General features: G+C 45.6%; 1 protein-coding gene and 1 long non-coding RNA gene across 3 annotated transcripts in view; both read right to left on the bottom strand.

Annotated features, from left to right (window-relative positions):
* The window catches only part of LOC308469500 (uncharacterized protein), a 91,105-nt gene that overhangs the window by 49,015 nt on the left and 22,678 nt on the right, over positions 1 to 19,412 (bottom strand). The window lies entirely within an intron of this gene.
* On the bottom strand, positions 6,851 to 8,427 carry LOC308470293. Its single transcript, XR_013982346.1, has 2 exons — positions 8,284 to 8,427; positions 6,851 to 8,243 (listed from the first exon to the last, which is right to left on the bottom strand). It is a non-coding gene; the product is annotated as an uncharacterized lncRNA (long non-coding RNA).

Here is a 19,412-nt window from a genome sequence, read left to right as displayed (position 1 = left end):
GGGAAATAGGAACTTTGGTCAGGAGTAAACTACTTAGATGGCAAGTTCACAAGATAAGCACTTCAGAGAACTACTTGCTCCTACTATGTGTGTGTGTGTGTGTGTGTCTGTGTGTGTGTCTGTGTGTGTTTGGACCTAGAGGACAACTTACATGTTTACACCACGTGATTCCTTAAAGAGGGCAATTCTTTAAAACTGAAGGCCATTTCTACAAAATGGAAGACTTCCGAAGGCAGCCTTTTACAAGGAAATTTTTGATGGTTTTTATTTTGTTGGAAGCTACCCAGATGCGCAGAGGCAACCCAGGATGCAAGTAATAATAATAATAATAATAATAATAATAATTGCTTCCTAAGCCTGTCCTGGGACGAGGGTGGCACTGTGGGTTAACCACAGAGCCTAGGACTTGCTGATCAGAAGGTCGGCAGTTCGCATCCCTGCAACAGGGTGAGCTCCCGTTGCTCGGTCCCTGCTCCTGCCAACCTAGCAATTCGAAAGGACGTCAAAGTGCAAGTAGATAAATAGGTCCCGCTCTGGCGGGAAGGTAAACGGCGTTTCCGTGCGCTGCTCTGGTTCGCAAGAAGTGGCTTAGTCATGCTGGCCACATGACCCGGAAGGTGTACGCTGGCTCCCTCAGCCAATAAAGCGAGATGAGTGCCTCATCCCAAGAGTCGGTCACGATTGGACCTAATGGTCAGGGGTCCCTTTACCTTTTTAAGCCTGTCCTGCTAGGCATGCTGATCACAGACTCTGTCCAAACAACCCCTTCGAACGCAACAGGGCTTCCTATTTTTACTGCTATCAGTGGGATCAGTCAAACCACGGAGCCACTGATCAACCAGAGTTTCCTGTTTTGACCAAGCACAGTTTGAAGTTAGCTTAATATCCCAGCTTATTCCAAAGCTGGCAGCTGTAGTTTCCTGGTTTGGGCAAAATGGAAAGTTTGTTAGCTATGGCTCATAAGAGACTGTCTGGTTTCATCACAGTTCACCCTCAGGGCCGGCCAAATCATGCGGTAAGCTGGGACAATTAGGTCAGGAGGGAGATGCAGGGAGATATGGGACCAGCACGTTCCCAGCTCCCCTGTTTGTTAGCCTTGCTGCCAGTGCAGGACCACAGCTGGTATATTTGTGCAACTTCCCATTTAGAGTCCTTTTCTTTTGCCCTCTCTCACTAAAGGTTGGGTGGGAGTCCTTCCTGGAGTGATGCATTCTGGTTGTGGGGGCCAGGAGAATGCAGTGGCAGCTAGAGGTTTTTGTTTTAAACTTGGGACAACTTAGGCTTCAGTGTAACTTTGCTGCAGCAATGCATTAAAAACTGTGCTTATTTACTGTAACCCAGCTTTTCAGGAGGTCAGGAGGGAGATGCAGGGAGATATGGGACCAGCACGTTCCCAGCTCCCTGTTTGTTAGCCTTGCTGCCAGTGCAGGACCACAGCTGGTAAATTTGTGCAACTACCCATGCAGAGTCCTTCTCCTTTCCCCTCTCCCGCTAAAGGTTGGGTGGGGGTCCTTCCTGGAGTGACGCATTCTGTTTGTGGGGGCCAGGAGACTGTGGTGGCGGTGGCTAGAGTTTTTTGTTTTGAACTTGGGTCAACTTAGATTTTATCGGAATGTACCAAATATACATTAGTACAGCAATGTACTAAAAACTGTTCCTATTTGTAACCCAACTTTTCAGGCTGTGATTCAGTCATCTGAAAATGGACATTATCTTAATAAATTTTGGAACAATCTTGCAAGGTAGGCCAGTCATCTTTAATGCGACTACACATGGGATTTCTGAGGAATTTATTGGATTTCTGAGGCTGCGAGACGTGCCAAGATTTTTACCTCAGTGGGGAGAAAAGAGCATTTTGCAAATGGAGGCAATTTAGAGGAGGAAAATGGGGGTTGGTGGAAGGTCACCTCTTCTCACACAGCTTCTGCTCTGATGAAATTCAGAGTCCCCTGCAGCTGTTTAGGTAAAGTAAGAACAGAAGGAGATATGATTGCAAACCTCCCATGTATAAGAAAGTTTGGTCTAGCAAGCCTTTTAAAAGTGGATTAGAGAGAAAGTGCAGGGAGGAGGAATATTCACCACCAAAGCTAAACAGAACCTCCATGTCTAGAAGCAGTGGACCTGTGACCTCCAGGTGCTGGAAACCCAGGTGAGAGGAGGGCACTTACCTTTCCCAGAAGCCCCTCAGTGTCTGGGAGCAGGGTCTGGTCTGTCCCCCCTGCTCTCCCACTGGGCCACCGACTGGCATCCGCAGCTCCCCTGAAGGAGAGGACACCATCCCCGGAGTGGGGAGGACTGGGAGCCTGTGGGGTTTCCCACCCTGAACGAGGGGGCTGCATCGTCTTCAGGAAATCCTGCTTCTGGGCCTCCCAGTGCTGCTGTGACTGCTCCTCCTCTGGCTCCTGCTTAAGTTGACATGAATCTGCCCGAGGCAGAAGATCCCTGATGGTCCCAACTTGGCCGGCAGGAGGTTTCCTTCCTTTGCACTCCAGTCTCTCCCTCTCCCTGGGTCCGTGCTCTTCAATTTTTACATCACCCTCCTGGAAAAGAAATAAACACAAAGTAAAATAAAACTCAAGAATAAAAACTAAAGCACAATTTTTAACCATTTGCCAGTTTTTGAAATATATTATTACTCTTTCTATTTCTAATGTTCAGCCTATGAATGACAATCATTATGTCACCCAAACGGCTCCACCCAGGGAGGAGGGGAAGTTATCCAAAGACTGGGGGAAACATCAAGGTTTATGGAAGTACAAATAATATTTGGGGGTGGGGGAACCAAGGCAGTGGAAGGAAATCCAAAAACAACCCAGTGAGAGGACTGAGCATGTTCCGTGGACAGGGAATGCTGATCCTGGCTGCAACTTCTAGCATGTTGGAAAGGCAGCAACAGATCCTTGTATATGATTAAGGCTGTGACAGACCCACCTAACATTTAAAGTACATGGCTTCACCCAAGAAATCCTGCGAGCTGCATTTTGTGGAGGAGAGGAGACGTGAACCCGGTTTCCCAGATTACGAGACTACCGCTCTTAACCACTACACCACACTGGCTCTCACATGACTTCACCCAAGAAATCCTGCGAGCTGCAGTTGGTTAGGGGTGTTGAGAACTGTAGCAATAAACTACAGGTCCCGTGGTTCTCTGGGGGAAGCCACGTGCTTTAAATGTATGGGATCTGCACAGCCTAAGAAACAAACAGGCAAAAGGAATATTGGCCAACAAAATCAAACAACCCACTTCATGTGTCCTGCTAGTCCCTGCGGTTTCCATTTCCTTATCTGATCATAGGATGAAGATCTCTGTCTGTCCTGGAGAGAAAGATGCCTAAGGGGCCCATAGAGAGATATTTTCAACTCCAATTTCACCACAAACAAGCACAGTGCTGAAATGGGGTAAAAGCCCTTCTCTGGAAATAAATGATCCCTCTGGCTGCTCTTTAAAGAGGATTTCTAAAGAACAATCAGAAGGGTCTTTTTCCACAGATCTCATTGCTAATTCAGCAGAGTCTTCTGGTGCTCTTATTTCTCCTCCACCCCAGCACTGGGATTGGAAGGTCTAAACATGCTGATTGTGTTTGCAAGACTTGTATGTATGCTAGATGGCATGTCTGGTGAGTGTGTGCAGCACCTCTGGCGTGTGTGCATGTGACTTTATGGTCTGCATCTCTTTTCTGTGTGCGCATGCATGTGCATACATTGACCACAAAGCTCACTGGAATGTGGCCTCCAGAAGCAATGCAGCTTTAAGCCCATAAATCTTCCGTTCCTCCTGTTCTATCAGAAAGAACAGTCTCAAATCTGAGACTATCAGGAGGAGAGAACTGGATCTACAGAGTTAATGCTCTCAAGATCCTATGGACACAAACTGCAATGAGATTTTCCATTAATTGCTTTGAGATTTTTTCCCCTTAAAAATATGAAGCAGCAGTGAAATGAAATGAGTAATAATCTGAACATGAATAATCTGAACATAGAATCCTCCTTTCCTCTGCCTTCTCAAATCTGGCACTCACTTCAACCCTCAGCCTTCATTTGCCTTACTGAGGAAGGTGGAAATAAAACAATTAATGAAACCAGGCTTAAGCCTGTCTCACTTATTTACACGCAGACACAAGAGGTCACTAACTTTGACAGCTTGGGAAAAGATCAGATGCATTCTCTGGAGTATAGATCTATCAGCTGTTTTAATTGCCATGACAGATCAACAGAACCTCCATGTGTAGGCACAGTGTACCTTGATTTGGGGCAGGCAAATTGGGCAACTTAAAGCTGGTCACCATCTTTATACGAAACCTTCCTCGCAGGGTTGCTGTGTGCGTGAAAGCAATATATCTTGTGGTGGGCTTCATGAGGGGAGTGTGGAACAGAAATCCATTTCCTTGCCAACGAACTCACACAGGGGAGAAACCATTTAGATGTATTGAATGTGGAAAGAGCTTCAGTGATAGGGGATCACTTAGAATACACCAACAAACTCATACAGGGGAGAAACCATTTAAATGTGTTGAATGTGGAAAGAGCTTCAGTCGAAATGATACACTTAGAAAACACCAACGAACTCATACAGGGGAGAAACAATTTAAATGTATTGAATGTGGAAAGAGCTTCAGTCGATATGAACACCTTAAAATACATCAACGAACTCACACAGGTGAGAAACCATTTAGATGTCCTGAATGTGGAAAGAGCTTCAGTGAAAGTGGAAACCTTAGAAGACACCAACGAACTCACACAGGGGAGAAACCATTTGAATGTTTTGAGTGTAGAAAGAGCTTCAGTGAAAGTGGAGAACTTAGAATACACCAACGAACTCACACAGGGGAGAAACCATTTAGATGTATTGAATGTGGAAAGAGTTTTAGCATAAGCGGAGCACTTAGAATGCACCAACGAACTCATACAGGGGAGAAACCATTTAAATGTGTTGAATGTGGAAAGAGCTTCAGTCGAAATGATACACTTAGAATGCACCAACGAACTCATACAGGGGAGAAACCATTTAAATGTGTTGAATGTGGAAAGAGCTTCAGTGAAAGTGGAGCACTTAGAAGACATCAACGAACTCACACAGAGGAAAAATCACAGATACTTTAATAAACCGTATAGGTGTTCTTTACCTTTCCCTCTATGCGTCCTTGCAATACTGATAAAATCAAACCACGCCAATGCTTTCAGCCGCAGAAGAGGAGCTCTCCTTGGTGTCAGGGGAGGGGTCCAAGGGAGCATCTGAAGCCCTGCCATTCCTTCTGTCCCTGGCCCCTTCCCCTCCTCTCTCTGCCATCCCAGGGCCACTCTTGACTCCACAGCAGGAGACTGGATCTGTCCGTGATGGTGAGATGTCCTGGGTGGTTGAAGGACCACTTCCTGTTTCCTGGAGCTCCATCCTGCCTTCTCATGCAAGGTGGAGTCATGAAGCAGGTGAAGGCTGAGCACACCTAAGGGTGGCGCGGGGGGTGGGTGGGATTCTGCTTAACCTTTCCCTGTCTGCTCCTTTTTTGGATCCAAATCCCCACACAAAAAGGGGCAGTGTGAGGGCGCAATCAGTGTTATGGAGCTGCACTGAAAATCATTTCTTTGTGACTGTAAGAGGCCCTTCTCAAAAAAACAAGCATCAAGAGAATTTAAGCTATAGAATTTAAAACAAACAGATAATTACAAAAAAAGAAAGCAGTCTGGTGCCACATTGCGTAGGAGTTACTTTAGCACACTGTACCTGCGGCTTCCTTTGAAAAGAGCTCAGAAACTTCAATGGCTCAAAGAGCTGCAGACACTTTGCTGACCAGGGCTGGCTATAGGCAGCATAGGACTCCCATGTTAGAACAGCTCCGTCTGCCTAATTGTCTGTTTCTGGACACAATCAATGTGTCCACAAGAAGAGGAAGATAGATTTGAGGAAGGCCAACCTGCAGAGGCACTACAAGTCGAAGCACATCCAGTACCAGGAGTTCCAAGGGCAGCTGCACCAGGAGAAGGTCAAGGCGCTGAAAACGGACCTGTTGGGTAACCTGTGGCCCCTCCAGATGATGTGAAATTGCAACTCACGTCTTCTTTAGCCATTGGCCACGCTGGCTGGGGCTCATGGGAGCTGGAGTCCAAGGATCTAGGTCCACAAATGCCAGGGACATTTCAAATCCCTCCTCAGTCGTGAAGCCGATTGGGCAACTTAAAGCTGGTCACCATCTTTATACGAAACCTTCCTCGCAGGGTTGCTGTGTGCGTGAAAGCAATATATCTTGTGGTGGGCTTCATGAGGGGAGTGTGGAACAGAAATGTAATTCATAGGTAAGAAGACAGGAAATAGTTCTGAATCTGACTGAAAATAAAGGATTCTTTGTCTCCAAATTGCATATAGCAAGCACCTGTGTTGTGGAACTCTAGCTGAAGTTTCAGCATCTGGTTCCTCAGCACTCTGCACTCTCTCTCTCTGGAAACCTCCAGCTGTCAGGTGACAGGAACCAGCCAATGCCTCCCAGTTCAGAAACAGTCTGCCAAGAGCTGAGATTGGAAGTGGACAACCAAGGAAACTTAGGGGAGCATTTTCATTTCCATGCTTATGAATATTGATTTGAATCAATTCATCTGATGTGTTCAAAATAGTAGAGAAAATTTATGGTTGACACCACCTTGGGATAGTTTTTGTTGAATTGATTTATTGGTTTGGCGTGACCCCCGCTAATTGATTCACGATCCACAATTAGCTCTTTATGCCCGGCGCGCTTCCTCCGAGCTGCGCCACTCAGCTCCGTCTCCAGTAGCTCTCCAGTCACGCCTCAGCAGAGTTAAACACAGCGGTGAAACTGTCACGTAGCTTCCACTTAGCTTCCGACAAACACACAGAGCCCGGTTTGTCTATTTATCAGTCCTTTATTCCGACATTCCCCAGGAAATCTCCTGGGCTCACAGCAGCCATGACAAACTGCCACCTTCTCTCTCAGAGACCAGAGAGGAACAGAAACGTAACTCCTCCCAGACTCCTCCCAGCTTCGAAAGCTGACGTCAGAATGTTGAGGCATCATGGGAACTTCTTAACCTGTTAAGTTCCAAACCCAACACCCCCTCTTGCCGAACCATTCTGACAAGACCTTTTTGAGTTCAACACTTTTCCCTTTGCCTTGTGCCCCTTCCCGGCATCTTTCCCAGGCACCTGTTGAACCCCTTCAACACTCCCAGAATCACACTGTGCGACACTTTTCCACGCACTTGTGACCTGAAACCCTACTGACCCATTTGGGCCAGCAGTTGTGTCTTCTCCGTCAGATCCTTCCCCCTCTGACTTGACACCCTGTTTGTGAGCTTTCTCCATTACGCTAACCGGAGATGAAGCCTCACACCTGGACACTCCTTTCACAACCTTTGGAGATGCCCAGACCTGCCCTGAACCCTGATCTTGGACCTGGTCCCTATCACCGGGATCAGCCTCTGGCTCCCTTTCCTCCTCAGAATCAGACAGACATTCTGAGAGAAAAACAGAACTATCCCTGAGTCTTGAACACTCATCCTGTTCACAGAACTCAGCCTGCTTACTGACCAGCAGCTTGGTTTGATCACCCTCTGGGTATGCAAACTTCCACCCATTGGTTGCAGGATCATATCCACAGAAGATCATTTCCTGAACCTTTGGACCACCTGCCTCAAAGAGCTCAAAGGGCTCTTTGGCTACCCTCCCAAACCCGGGAAAACCATGTACCTGTGCACCCTTGCATGCCCTGCACCCTAGGGACCTCCCACATTTCCGGAGTTTGTACCCTTTTGTGCACCTGTGCAGTTTTTGCACATGACTGGGAACCTTAGCACACTGCGCCTGTGCTTTTCCAGCATTCCCACCACCCTCCAGAGGTGTTTCCAGAACAAAGAGATTGTTCTGCCCCCTTTTCACGTTGGCCACTTGTTTCCCCCCTCTGAAAATGGATAACAAACAACAATTCAGTCCCGGCACAACGTAGACCTCTAGCTCCTCCTGTAAAGGAGAAAAAGACATGTTAGCCACACCAGAAACCGACTTTCTCATTCCGTCTGCTAACATCACAGTTGTGTCCTGTTGAAAACAGCCCTGCAGTTCCGCATTTCGCCAGCAGGCTCGCTTAGCAGGTGCTGACCAACAGCAGTATTCAAAACTCAGCGTGTCACCGTGTCCTGGCTGGAGTTGTTCTTCACAGTTGCCATAGAAGCAGTGATAAGAAAACAACCCTCCCCAGCGTCTGAACCACGTCTTTCCCTTGCGTTCCCACGCTGGCCTCCTCTCCGAGACTGATTCCCATGAGAACTCAGCTGGTTGACCTTGGGACCTTCCTGCCCAGCTGTCTCCGCTCTCCATGGGCAGCAACGACGAACTCCAGTGGAAAAACACTGCCCGGGGCTCCTCCCAGCTGGCCTCCTTCTCCTTCTTCCGGAAAAGCACTCCTTGCCAGCTCCGCCCCCTCTGGCCCGGCTCCCACTGCGGCTTTCTGGGAACCTGCTTTGTTGACATTCCACTCCAGCACGCACAGTGGAAAACTTTTACACTTGCCTTTGGAATCCTTCGCCCCCCCGATCTGCTCACTAGCACTCCTTGAGGCTAAAGCATCAGGAACAGGGGCACTAGCCATCTCTAGGCTTTTCTCAATACTTCTCCAGGGCTCTGGCCTCCTGCTGAAGCTTCACAGCACATCCCAGGCAGCCCTTGCTGACTTTACGCCCTTGCTCAACATCTTAGAGTGAGCTGTTCAAACGCAATGTCCTCCAAGACCTGGCTGCCTGCCATTGTCTTCCGTTCTCCCAAGGGGCCCCAAGCTGTACTCACAGATTACAAGCTCCTCCGGCACCCATCCGTCGGGAAATGATTTTCCAGCTGCTCTCAGCTCCGCAGCTCTCCTTTGCCTCTTAACACCAGGCAAAAATCTCCGCTGCGTCCTGCCGGCTTTCTCTGCCTTAGACCGCAGACTTCAAACGCATTCCGGCACTTCAAAGCGTTCCTGTGACAGTTTTTACGATCGGTGATTAAGGGTCCATAACCTGTGGAATTAATTTATTTGGTTTGGCGTGACCCCCGCTAATTGATTCACGATCCACAATTAGCTCTTTATGCCCGGCGCGCTTCCTCCGAGCTGCGCCACTCAGCTCCGTCTCCAGTAGCTCTCCAGTCACGCCTCAGCAGAGTTAAACACAGCGGTGAAACTGTCACGTAGCTTCCACTTAGCTTCCGACAAACACACAGAGCCCGGTTTGTCTATTTATCAGTCCTTTATTCCGACATTCCCCAGGAAATCTCCTGGGCTCACAGCAGCCATGACAAACTGCCACCTTCTCTCTCAGAGACCAGAGAGGAACAGAAACGTAACTCCTCCCAGACTCCTCCCAGCTTCGAAAGCTGACGTCAGAATGTTGAGGCATCATGGGAACTTCTTAACCTGTTAAGTTCCAAACCCAACAGTTTTGACAGGAATTCAGGGAACTAGGAATATTTTTAGTTCCATCAGGGTTGATGGATCAGCAAATAGCTAGAGAGAATTAAGGGGTGGGGGCAGGAATCAGGCCTTGTTTCTCATGTGACAGATAACCGATTCCACAGGTCTTAAATGTGACCATTTGCGACACAAGATCTACCCACCAGGGAAGAATGGCAGATGAAGGTGATGGACTATATGGAACTGGCGGAAATGACTGGCAGGATCCGAGACCAGGGAGAAGAGTCGGTGGAAGAAGATTGGAAGAAATTTAAAGACTATTTACAGAAACATTGTAAAATTAATGAATGTTAGAAAGATATTGGAATGAACTTACGTGGTTTTAGCAGAAATGTTATAAAGGATTAGGAAAAAATAGACTGTTAATTGGTGAAACGAGGGAAAGTAAAGTTATATCATATTAAGATAAATTACAGGGCAAAAATTGGAAAAGATGGAAAGGATTTGCTGAAATAGTTAACCGAACTAGAATACAAAAAAGGGAGGTGTGAGGAGGTCAAGAAAACAAGCTAACGAATGATAAGTTATGGGAAGATTCGATGTGTTATTTTTTTAATGAACTTTTTTTCTGTTTTTGTATTTTCTTTTTTTTCCCTTTTCCTATTATGATGTGTTGTTTTTGATGTTGTTTAATATGATGTTATTATTTTTTCTTTTTGTAACCTTTAAAACCTTAATAAATATTATTAAAAATAAATAAATAAATGTGACCGTTTGCTGCCTCCCAAAATTATGCTTAAGCCTTTCCCCTCCCCCCAAAAAAACAACAACAACTCAAACATGATAGCTGGTCTTGTCAAACGGGCCAATATAAGGTTCATTTGGCAAGTTTGTTGTTGTTTAGTCGTTTATTTGTGTCCGACTCTTCATGACCCCATGGACCAGAGCACGCCAGGCACTCCTGTCTTCTACTGCCTCCTGCAGCTTGGTCAAACTCATGTTCGTAGCTTTGAGGACACTGTCCAACCATCTCGTCCTCTGTCGTCCCCTTCTCCGTGTGCCCTCCATCTTTCCCAACATCAGGGGGGTCTTTTCCAAGCAGCCTTCTCTTCCCATGAGGTGGGCAAAGTATTGAAACCTCAGCTTCAGTATGTGTCTTTCCAGTGAGCACTCAGGGCTGATCTCCTTCAGAATGGATAGGTTTGATCTTCTTGCAGTCCATTGGACTCTCAAGAGTCTCCTCCAGCACCATAATTCTTTTTTTTTAATAAATAATATTTATTAAAGTTTCAAAGAATTACAAAAAGAAAAAGAAAACAGAAAAAAACAAAGTACAGAAAAATAAAAACAATTAAAAACAAATCAATCTTTACATGTCTTGTCTTTCATTTACTTGTTTCCGTGACCTCCTCACACCTCCCTTTTTTGTATTCTAGTTCAATTAGTTACTTCAGCAAATCCTTTCCATTTTTGCTTTTATCTTAATGATTTATCTTAATATATTGTAACTTTACATTCTCACCTATTCATGATCTGTTTTTTTTAAATGATATTTTATTAAGTTTTAAGAATAACAACAAACAGAAAAAGGAAAAAACACATAGACAAAATTATAAAATTATAAAATACAAAAAATACAAAAGTTTAACTTAGAAAAGAAAGAAAAAAGAAAAAGAAAGAAAAAAGCACATTAAAAAAACACCACAAAAATCCCTCTTTTTAATTCCTCATCTTTGATTCACTTATTTTCCTGACTTCCTCACGTCTCCCTTTTTTGTATCCCTTTTGAAAATTAGTTCAGCAAATTCATATCCAATTAATTTATCTATTATCAATCCAATCTTATTTTTTACCTTGTTGCTAGAACCCCTTCAGTTCATTTCAATGCCATTAACATTCAAAAATTTTACAATGTTTCTGTAAATAAATTTTAAATTTCCTCCAATCTTCTTCCACCAACTCTTCTCCCTGGTCTCGGATTCTGCCAATCATTTCCGCCATTTCCATGTAGTCCATTACTTGCATCTGAATTTTACCTAATTCTATAACATTACTGCTAAAACCGCATAACTTCATTCCAGCATCCTTCTAACATTCCTTAATTTTACAATGTTTCTGTAGATAGTCTTTAAATTTCTTCCAATCTTCTTCTGCCGACTCTTCTCCCTGGTCTCGGATTCTGCCAGTCATTTCCGCCAGTTCCATGTACTCCATCACCTTCATCTGCCATTCTTCCCGGGTGGGTAGATCTTGTGTCTTCCAATACTTTGCGATAAGTATTCTTGCTGCTGTTGTAGCATACATTAAAAAATTTCTATCCTTCTTTAACACCAACTGGCCGACCATGCCCAGGAGAAAGGCCTCTGGTTTCTTCAGAAAGGTATATTTAAATACCTTTTTCATTTCATTATAAATCATCTCCCAGAAAGCCTTAATCCTTGGGCACGTCCACCAAAGGTGAAAGAATGTACCTTCAGTCTCTTTACATTTCCAACATTTATTGTCAGGCAAATGATATATTTTTGCGTGCCTAACTGGTGTCATGTACCACCTGTATATCATTTTCATAATATTCTCTCTTAAGGCATTAATAGAGCAACTATTACACGTGGATTTGGAGAAACCACTGAGGTTGGAGACAGACGCATCAGACAGAGCCATCGGGGCTGTTCTTTTGCAGTCAGGATTGGGCAAGCAAGAATGGAAACCGTGTGCCTTTTTCTCGAGGAAGCTGAGCAAGTCGGAACAAAACTACACCGTGTACGACCGAGAACTGCTCGCAATCTACGCTGCCTTTCGTCGGTGGCGCCATCTGCTGATAGGGGCGCAGCGCAAGATCCAGGTTTGTACAGATCACAAGAACTTGGAATACTGGAGGACAGCACGAGTGCTCAACCAGAGACAGATTCGCTGGGCGCAGGAATTCTCCAAGTTTTCTTTTGAAATCCGGTATGTGCCAGGAGAGCAAAACGTGAGAGCAGATGCTCTTTCGCGAAAACCAGAGTACATCGAAGGAGAGGGGCCGCCGGAGACACGACACGTCATACCTGAGGACCGATGGGTGTGTGGGGGAACTCTAGTGGGCATGAGGGAACTGGCAGGGCTCACTAGGAACGATGAATTCGCCCGAACAAAAATCGGGGAACTCCAAAATGGGAGGGGAGCACCAGAGGGGTTTGAAGAGAAGGAAGGGGTGTTGTACTATAGGGGGGAGATGTACGTACCGGGGGAAGTTCTAAGAAGAAGGGTACTCAAACTACATGACACCCCCACAGCGGGACACTTTGGACAACACAAAACTATGATGTTGGTGACCAGACAATTCTGGTGGCCAAGGGTGAGGGAAGATGTACGAGAATATGTACGAGGGTGCGACTGCTGCCAAAGGGCCAAAGGGGAACGCACAGTACCAGCGGGTTTACTGGAACCCTTACCCACACCAAACAAACCCTGGGAGGTGGTGTCTATTGATTTTATGACGGATTTGCCCAAATCAAGGGGAAAAACAGCAGTAATGGTAGTAGTCGACTTGCTAACCAAAATGTGCCATTTCATACCCTGCTCACACGCGCTGACGGCAGAAGAAACGGCACGGTTGTTTGTAGAGCACATTTTTAGGTTGCATGGCGCCCCCTTGAGGGTACTCCCCGACCGCGGAAAACAATTTACTTCCCGGTTCTGGAGGAAGCTCATGAGTCTGCTGCAAGTCGAGGTGAGTTTCTCGACAGTGAGACACCCAGAAACCAATGGGCAAGCGGAAAGGGCAAACAGCATACTCCAGCAATACTTGCGCTGCTACGTAAGCGAGAGGCAGAATGATTGGGTAGAGAAACTAGCGTTAGCGGAATTTGCGTACAATAACGCTGAACATGTGTCCACGGGAATGAGTCCGTTTATGGCCAACTATGGGTGTCATCCCAGGGCATTTCCGGGTAGCGAGGAACAAAGCTGGAGTGTGCCCGCTGCTGAACAGTTTGTGGAAGAAATGGAAGCTCTACACCAACAACTTAAGATGAACCTAGAGAGGGCCAAGGCGAATTACAAGAAGCAAGCAGATAAGCACCGCAGGGAAGGGGAAACCATACGGGTGGGGGATCGAGTGTGGCTATCCACTCAAGGGTTACCCTTTAAAGGAGGGTGCAAGAAGTTGCAGCCTAGATGGCTGGGGCCATTTGAAGTTACACAACAGATAAACCCCGTGGCATTCAAGCTCAGGTTGCCCAACAGTATGAAAATACATCCTGTGTTCTACAGATCCTTGCTCTCACCACACAGAGAGGGGCAGGAGTTCGTGGGGCAGGAAGTAGAAGTCATGCCACAACCACAGGTAGAAGAAAGGGAACACCAAAGCTCGGCCACGGAAATAGTTGATTCAAGGTGGAGAGGTCGGCAAGTGGAGTACTTGGTGGCGTGGGAAGGAGAGCCCTTGTCAGAAAACACGTGGGTGCCAGCGGAAGCAGTTGGTGACGAGCATATGGTGGAAGTGTTCCACCGCCGGTTCCCGGATAAGCCCCAGCCCTTAGAGAGATTCTGGGAGGAACAATTTGGCACCACAGATGACAAAGAGAGTTTCGAAGGGTTTTCAGAATCTGAGGAAGAATCGGACTGGGAGGGTCACCCCATGGGTGGGAACCTTGGCAGGTGGGAAGAGGTTTCCGCGCCCACGGAGGAGGACAGCTCCTTCCGGGGTTTTCCTGTCTCACCGACCAGAGAAGAGGAAGAGATAGAGCCCACAGGTCGATCGGGGAGTGAAGGGGGCCCTGGGGGGGGGGAGGTGGATGTCAGGGAACTGACATCAGAGACACGGGAGAAGGAGAGGGTCTCCGATTCTGCAGGTGAAGGTCCTAGCACAAGGGGGAGACTCAGCTTGGTGGAAGGGGAAGGAAATACGCATAACACCAAGAGTCCAGGAGAGCAATGGGAAGAGGAGGTGGAAGGGCTCCGGGATTCTTCCCTGGAAGTCAGTGAAGAGAGCCCAGGCACTCCGCTACCCACGCCCACCCTGCGCAGGAGACTCCCGCGCAATGAGAGGCGGAGACGATTGGGTGTCAAACAGCTTTTATGCTGGCAGAGGTTTAAGAAACGCCCACAGACAGATTCTGCCAGTGACTGAGGCAGCCACGCGGAGATGGGCTGTGCAGTCCGAAGGGTTTAACCAGGCAACCAAGCGCCCAAACGGGGTCGGCTTACGCACGAGTAACTCCAAACCATTACATTATCATACCACAAATATGCATGCCACCCAAATACATTATTGAAACCTTCTAAATCCAAAATGTCTGAGTTTTCAAGAAGAAGCCATTCTTTCAGCCAGCAAAAAGCAGCTGATTCATAGTAAAGTTTAAGGTCTGGCAGGGCAAATCCACCTCTTTCTTTTGCATCAGTTAGTATTTTAAATTTTATTCTGGGCTTCTTGCCCTGACAGACAAATCTAGAAATATCTCTCTGCCACTTCTTGAAACAGTCAATTTTATCCAAAATTTGCAGTGTTTGAAACAAAAACAACATTCTTGGCAATACATTCATTTTTATCACAGCAATACGGCCTAGCAATGAAAGCTTCAGATTTGACCATATTTCTAAATCCTTTTTCACTTCCGTCCAGCATTTTTCATAATTATCTTTGAATAAATTCACATTCTTGGCAGTCATATTAACCCCCAGGTATTTCACTTTCTTAACCAATGTTATGTCAGGAAAAAGCAGCAATGCAAAAGCCAGCAGCAGGTGGCTGGAAAGATCCCAGCCGAATGCCTGGAGTGAGGCCAGTTACCTCTGACTGCGGCTGGAATCCTGACAACTTGTTAAACCTGTCTCCTCCTGAAACCTCTCCCTCTCAGTCACTGTTATTCTCTAAAACCTTAGTTTTTAACTTACTCAACTTGAATCCTGCAAGCTGACCAAATTCTTGAATCAGTTCCAATACTCTTTTAGTACTAGATTCTGGCTCGTGTAATGTCAATACTAGATCACCAGCAAATGCTTTCAATTTGTACTGTTTGGCTCCGACTTGTATACCTTTAACCAATTGGTCCCTTCTAATCATATTTAAGAGAACCTCCAGGTCCAATATAAAAAGCAATAGGGAAATTGGGCAACCTTGTCGCGCTTTTTAATTTCGTGACTGCTGTCACCATCTGCAGTGATCATGGAGCCATCTGCAGTGATCATGAAGCCCAAGAAAGTAAAATCTCTCATTGCCTCCATTTCTTCCCCTTCTATTTGCCAGGAGGTGATGGGACCAGTGGCCATCATCTTCGGTTTTTTGATGTTGAGCTTCAGACCATATTTTGCGGTCTCCTCTTTCACCCTCATTAAGAGGTTAATTCCTCCTCGCTTTCTGCCATCAAGGTTGTGTCATCTGCATATCTGAGGTTGTTGATATTTCTTCCGGCAATCTTAATTCTGGCTTGGGATTCATCCACTCCAGCCTTTCGGATGTTGAATTCCGCATAGAAGTTAAATAAGCGGGGAGCAATATACAGCCTTGTTGTACTCTTTCCCAATTTTGAACCAATCAGTTGTTCCATGTCCAGTTCTAACTGTAGCTTCTTGTCCCACATATAGATTTCTTATGTTAAGGAAATTAGGGGGGGCACATCTTTAAAGTTATTAAATGTTACAGATATTATGCCTGAATGTATCCTTTCAACTTGACAGCTCAGGGAAGTTACCATATTTTTTGCTCTATAAGACTCACTTTTTCCCTCCTAAAAAGTAAGGGGAAATGTGTGTGGGTCTTATGGAGTGAATGCAGGCTGCACAGCTATCACAGAAGCAAGAACAGCAAGAGGGATTGCTACTTTCACTGCGCAGCGATCCCTCTTGCTGTTCTGGCTTCTGAGATTCAGAATACTTTTTTTCTTGCTTTCCTCCTCCAAAAACTAGGTGCGTCTTGTGGTCTGGTGCGTCTTATAGAGCGAAAAATACGGTACCTAGCTTTAAAAATAATATAAAATCAACACCTTTGCCAGTTTCCTCCATTCCAAAGCTATTTTCCCCTTGAAAAAGGACTCCAGGAAGTGTCCAGGGGTGACAATTGCTGAGCTGGACCAAGGAAAGCCTAATCCTATCACCAAACGTGCCAAGGGGCCAGACATGCAAAGGAAGTTCTATTGTACTTTGGGTGATGGGCCTTCAGAGGTGTTTGCCTATGCTAATCTTATGCCTGAGTCTTGCCCTGACATGGGCATGCTTATGCTAATCTTGTACCAAGGACTTGTCTGGACATGTTTGCCAAGGTTAGACTAGTGTAACCCCTGTCTTCCCTTCCGCTATTGTGACATGTCAGTGATGTAACAATCATATAGCAATGATGCTCTACGAACTGTATTCTGGGATATGGTGGGAAAGTTTTAAAAGTCTTTGTCACCCCATGCTTGGGGTTCAAAATTCCTCTTTGAACCTGTTGCGCAATAAACTTTGGTCTTCAGCTATTTGCTCCAGTTGGTGGCTGGACTCCTTCCTTTATTCCGCAAGGGACCTGCAGGCTCTTCCCAACGAGCTGGTTTGACTGAACAGCCTCACACCTAGATTTTTCCATAACACTCAGGAGACAGATGAGGTGATCAGGCACTCCCATTTCTTTAAGAACTTGCCATAGTTTGCTGTGGTCGACACAGTCAAAGGCTTTTATGTAGTCAGTGAAGCAGAAGTAGATGTTTTTATGGAACTCCCTAGCTTTCTCCATAATCCAGCATGTTTGCCATTTGGTCTCTGGTTCCTCTGCCCCTTCGAAATCTAGCTTGAACTTCTGGGAGTTCTCAGTCCACATACTGCTTAAGCCTGCCTTGTAGAATTTTAAGCATAACCTTGCTAGCGTGTGAAATGAGCGCAATTGTGCGGTAGTTGGAACATTCTTTGGCACTGCCCTTCTTTGGGATTGGGATGTAGACTGACCTTCTCCAATCCTCTGGCCACTGCTGAGTTTTCCAAAGTTGCTGGCATATTGAGTGTAGCACCTTAACAGCATCATCTTTAAAAAATTTGGTTCTCAAGGAAGAGGCAGCCCAGGAATACAAGGCAGGAATTCACCTTGAATCTTGCTAACAAAATCCTTTCATAGCTTTTTGTGAGGGTTTTGTGGCTGCTAATCTTAAAGCCAGGATGAGCACTAAGAATTGGGCATCATTTCCTCTGTTATAAAAAATAAAATACTTGTTCTGCTTCTAAAGAAACCCTTTAGAATGCATTCTTATTCTTTTTTCATAAAAAAATTCAAACAGCTGTGCAAAGGTGCTCCTGTCACAATGCAATGTCAGAATAACAAAATAATGAAACATCTCACAAGAGCCTTGTTTTTTAAATATACAGCTATGATAATGAATTAATGATAATAAAAACGTTGAAGACAGTATTGTAAAAGACTGAGGAAGGCGAAATTGAAATTAGCTATTCATGTTCAAATTATTACTCATTTCATTTCTATACTGCTTCATATTTTTAAGGAAAAAAATCTCAAAGCAATTAATGGAAAATCTCATTGCAGTTTGTGTCCATAGGATGCTGAGAGCATTAACTCTGTAGATCCAGGAGTTCTCTCCTCCTGATAGTCTCAGATTTGATTGTTCTTTCCTATAGAGCAGGAGGAACATTTATGGGCTTAAAGCTGCATTGATTCTGGAGGCCACATTCCAGTGAGCTTTGTGGCCAATGTATGCACATGCATGCGCACACAGAAAAGAGATGCAGACCATAAAGTCACATGCACACACGCCAGAGGTGCTGCACACACTCACCAGACATGCCATCTAGCATACATACAAGTCTTGCAAACACAATCAGCATGTTTAGACCTTCCAACCCTAGTGCTGGGGTGGGGAAAAATAAGAGCACAAGAAGACCCTGCTGAATTAGCAATGAGATGTGTGGAAAAAAGACCCTTCTGACTGTTCTTTAGAAATCCTGTTTAAAGAGCAGCCAGAGGGATCATTTATTTCTGGAGCAGGGCTTTTACCCCATTTCAGCACTGTGCTGGTTTGTGCTGAAATTGGAGTTGAAAAGATCTCTCTAAGGGCCCTTAGGCATCTTTCTCCCCAGGACAGACAGAGATCTTCATCCTATGATCAGATCAGGAGATGGAAACGGCAGGGACTAGCAGGACACACTCTGAGGCTTGGCAAACCATATGCAGCCAATGGACTGCCAGTTAGAGTGTCTTCAGTCAAGAGAGTTTGTGACCATCAAATTTAAAATATTTTGGAGTGAGTTCTTTGATTTTGTTGGTCAATATTCCTTTTGTCAGTTTCTTAGGCTGTGCAGATACCATACATTTAAAGCACGTGGCTTCCCCCAGAGAACCACAGGACCTGTAGTTTATTGCTACAGTTCTCAACATCCCTAACAAACTGAAGCTCGCAGGATTTCTTGGGTGAAGCCATGTACTTTCAATGTTAGGTGGGTCTGTCGCAGCCTTAATCATATACAAAGATCTGTTGCTATCTTTCCAACATGCTAGAAGTTGCAGCCAGGATCAGCATTCCCTGTCCACTGAACATGCTCAGTCCTCTCACTGGGTTGTTTTTGGATTTCCCTCCCACTGCCTTGGTTCCCCCGCCCCCAAATATTATTTGTACTTCCATAAACCTTGATGTTTCCCCCAGTCTTTGGATAACTTCCCCTCGTCCCTGGGTGGAGTCGTTTGGGTGACATAATGATTGTTATTCACAGCCTGAGCATCAGAAATAGAAAAAGTAATAATATATTTCAAAAACTAGTTAATGGTTAAAAAATGTGCTTTTGTTTTTATTCTTGGGTTTTATTTTACTTTGTGTTTATTTCTTTTCCAGCAGGGTGACGTAAAAATGGAAGAGCAGGGACCCAGGAGACCCATTCAAAGGCAGAGACTGGAGTGCAAGGGAAAGAAACCTCCTGCCGGCCAAGTTGGGACCATCAGGGATCTTCTGCCTCAGGCAGATTTATGTCAAATTAAGCAGGAGGCAGAGGAGGGGCAGCCGCAGCAGCACTGGGAGGCCCAGAAGCAGGATTTCCTGAAGACGATGCAGCCCCCTCGTTCAGGGTGGG

The sequence above is a fragment of the Podarcis pityusensis genome, assembly GCF_964106645.2.
Source record: "Podarcis pityusensis genome assembly, chromosome: 2".
Lineage (NCBI taxonomy): Eukaryota > Metazoa > Chordata > Lepidosauria > Squamata > Lacertidae > Podarcis > Podarcis pityusensis.
Note: the sequence above shows the minus strand (reverse complement) of the source record. Positions and strands in the feature narration are given on the sequence as shown.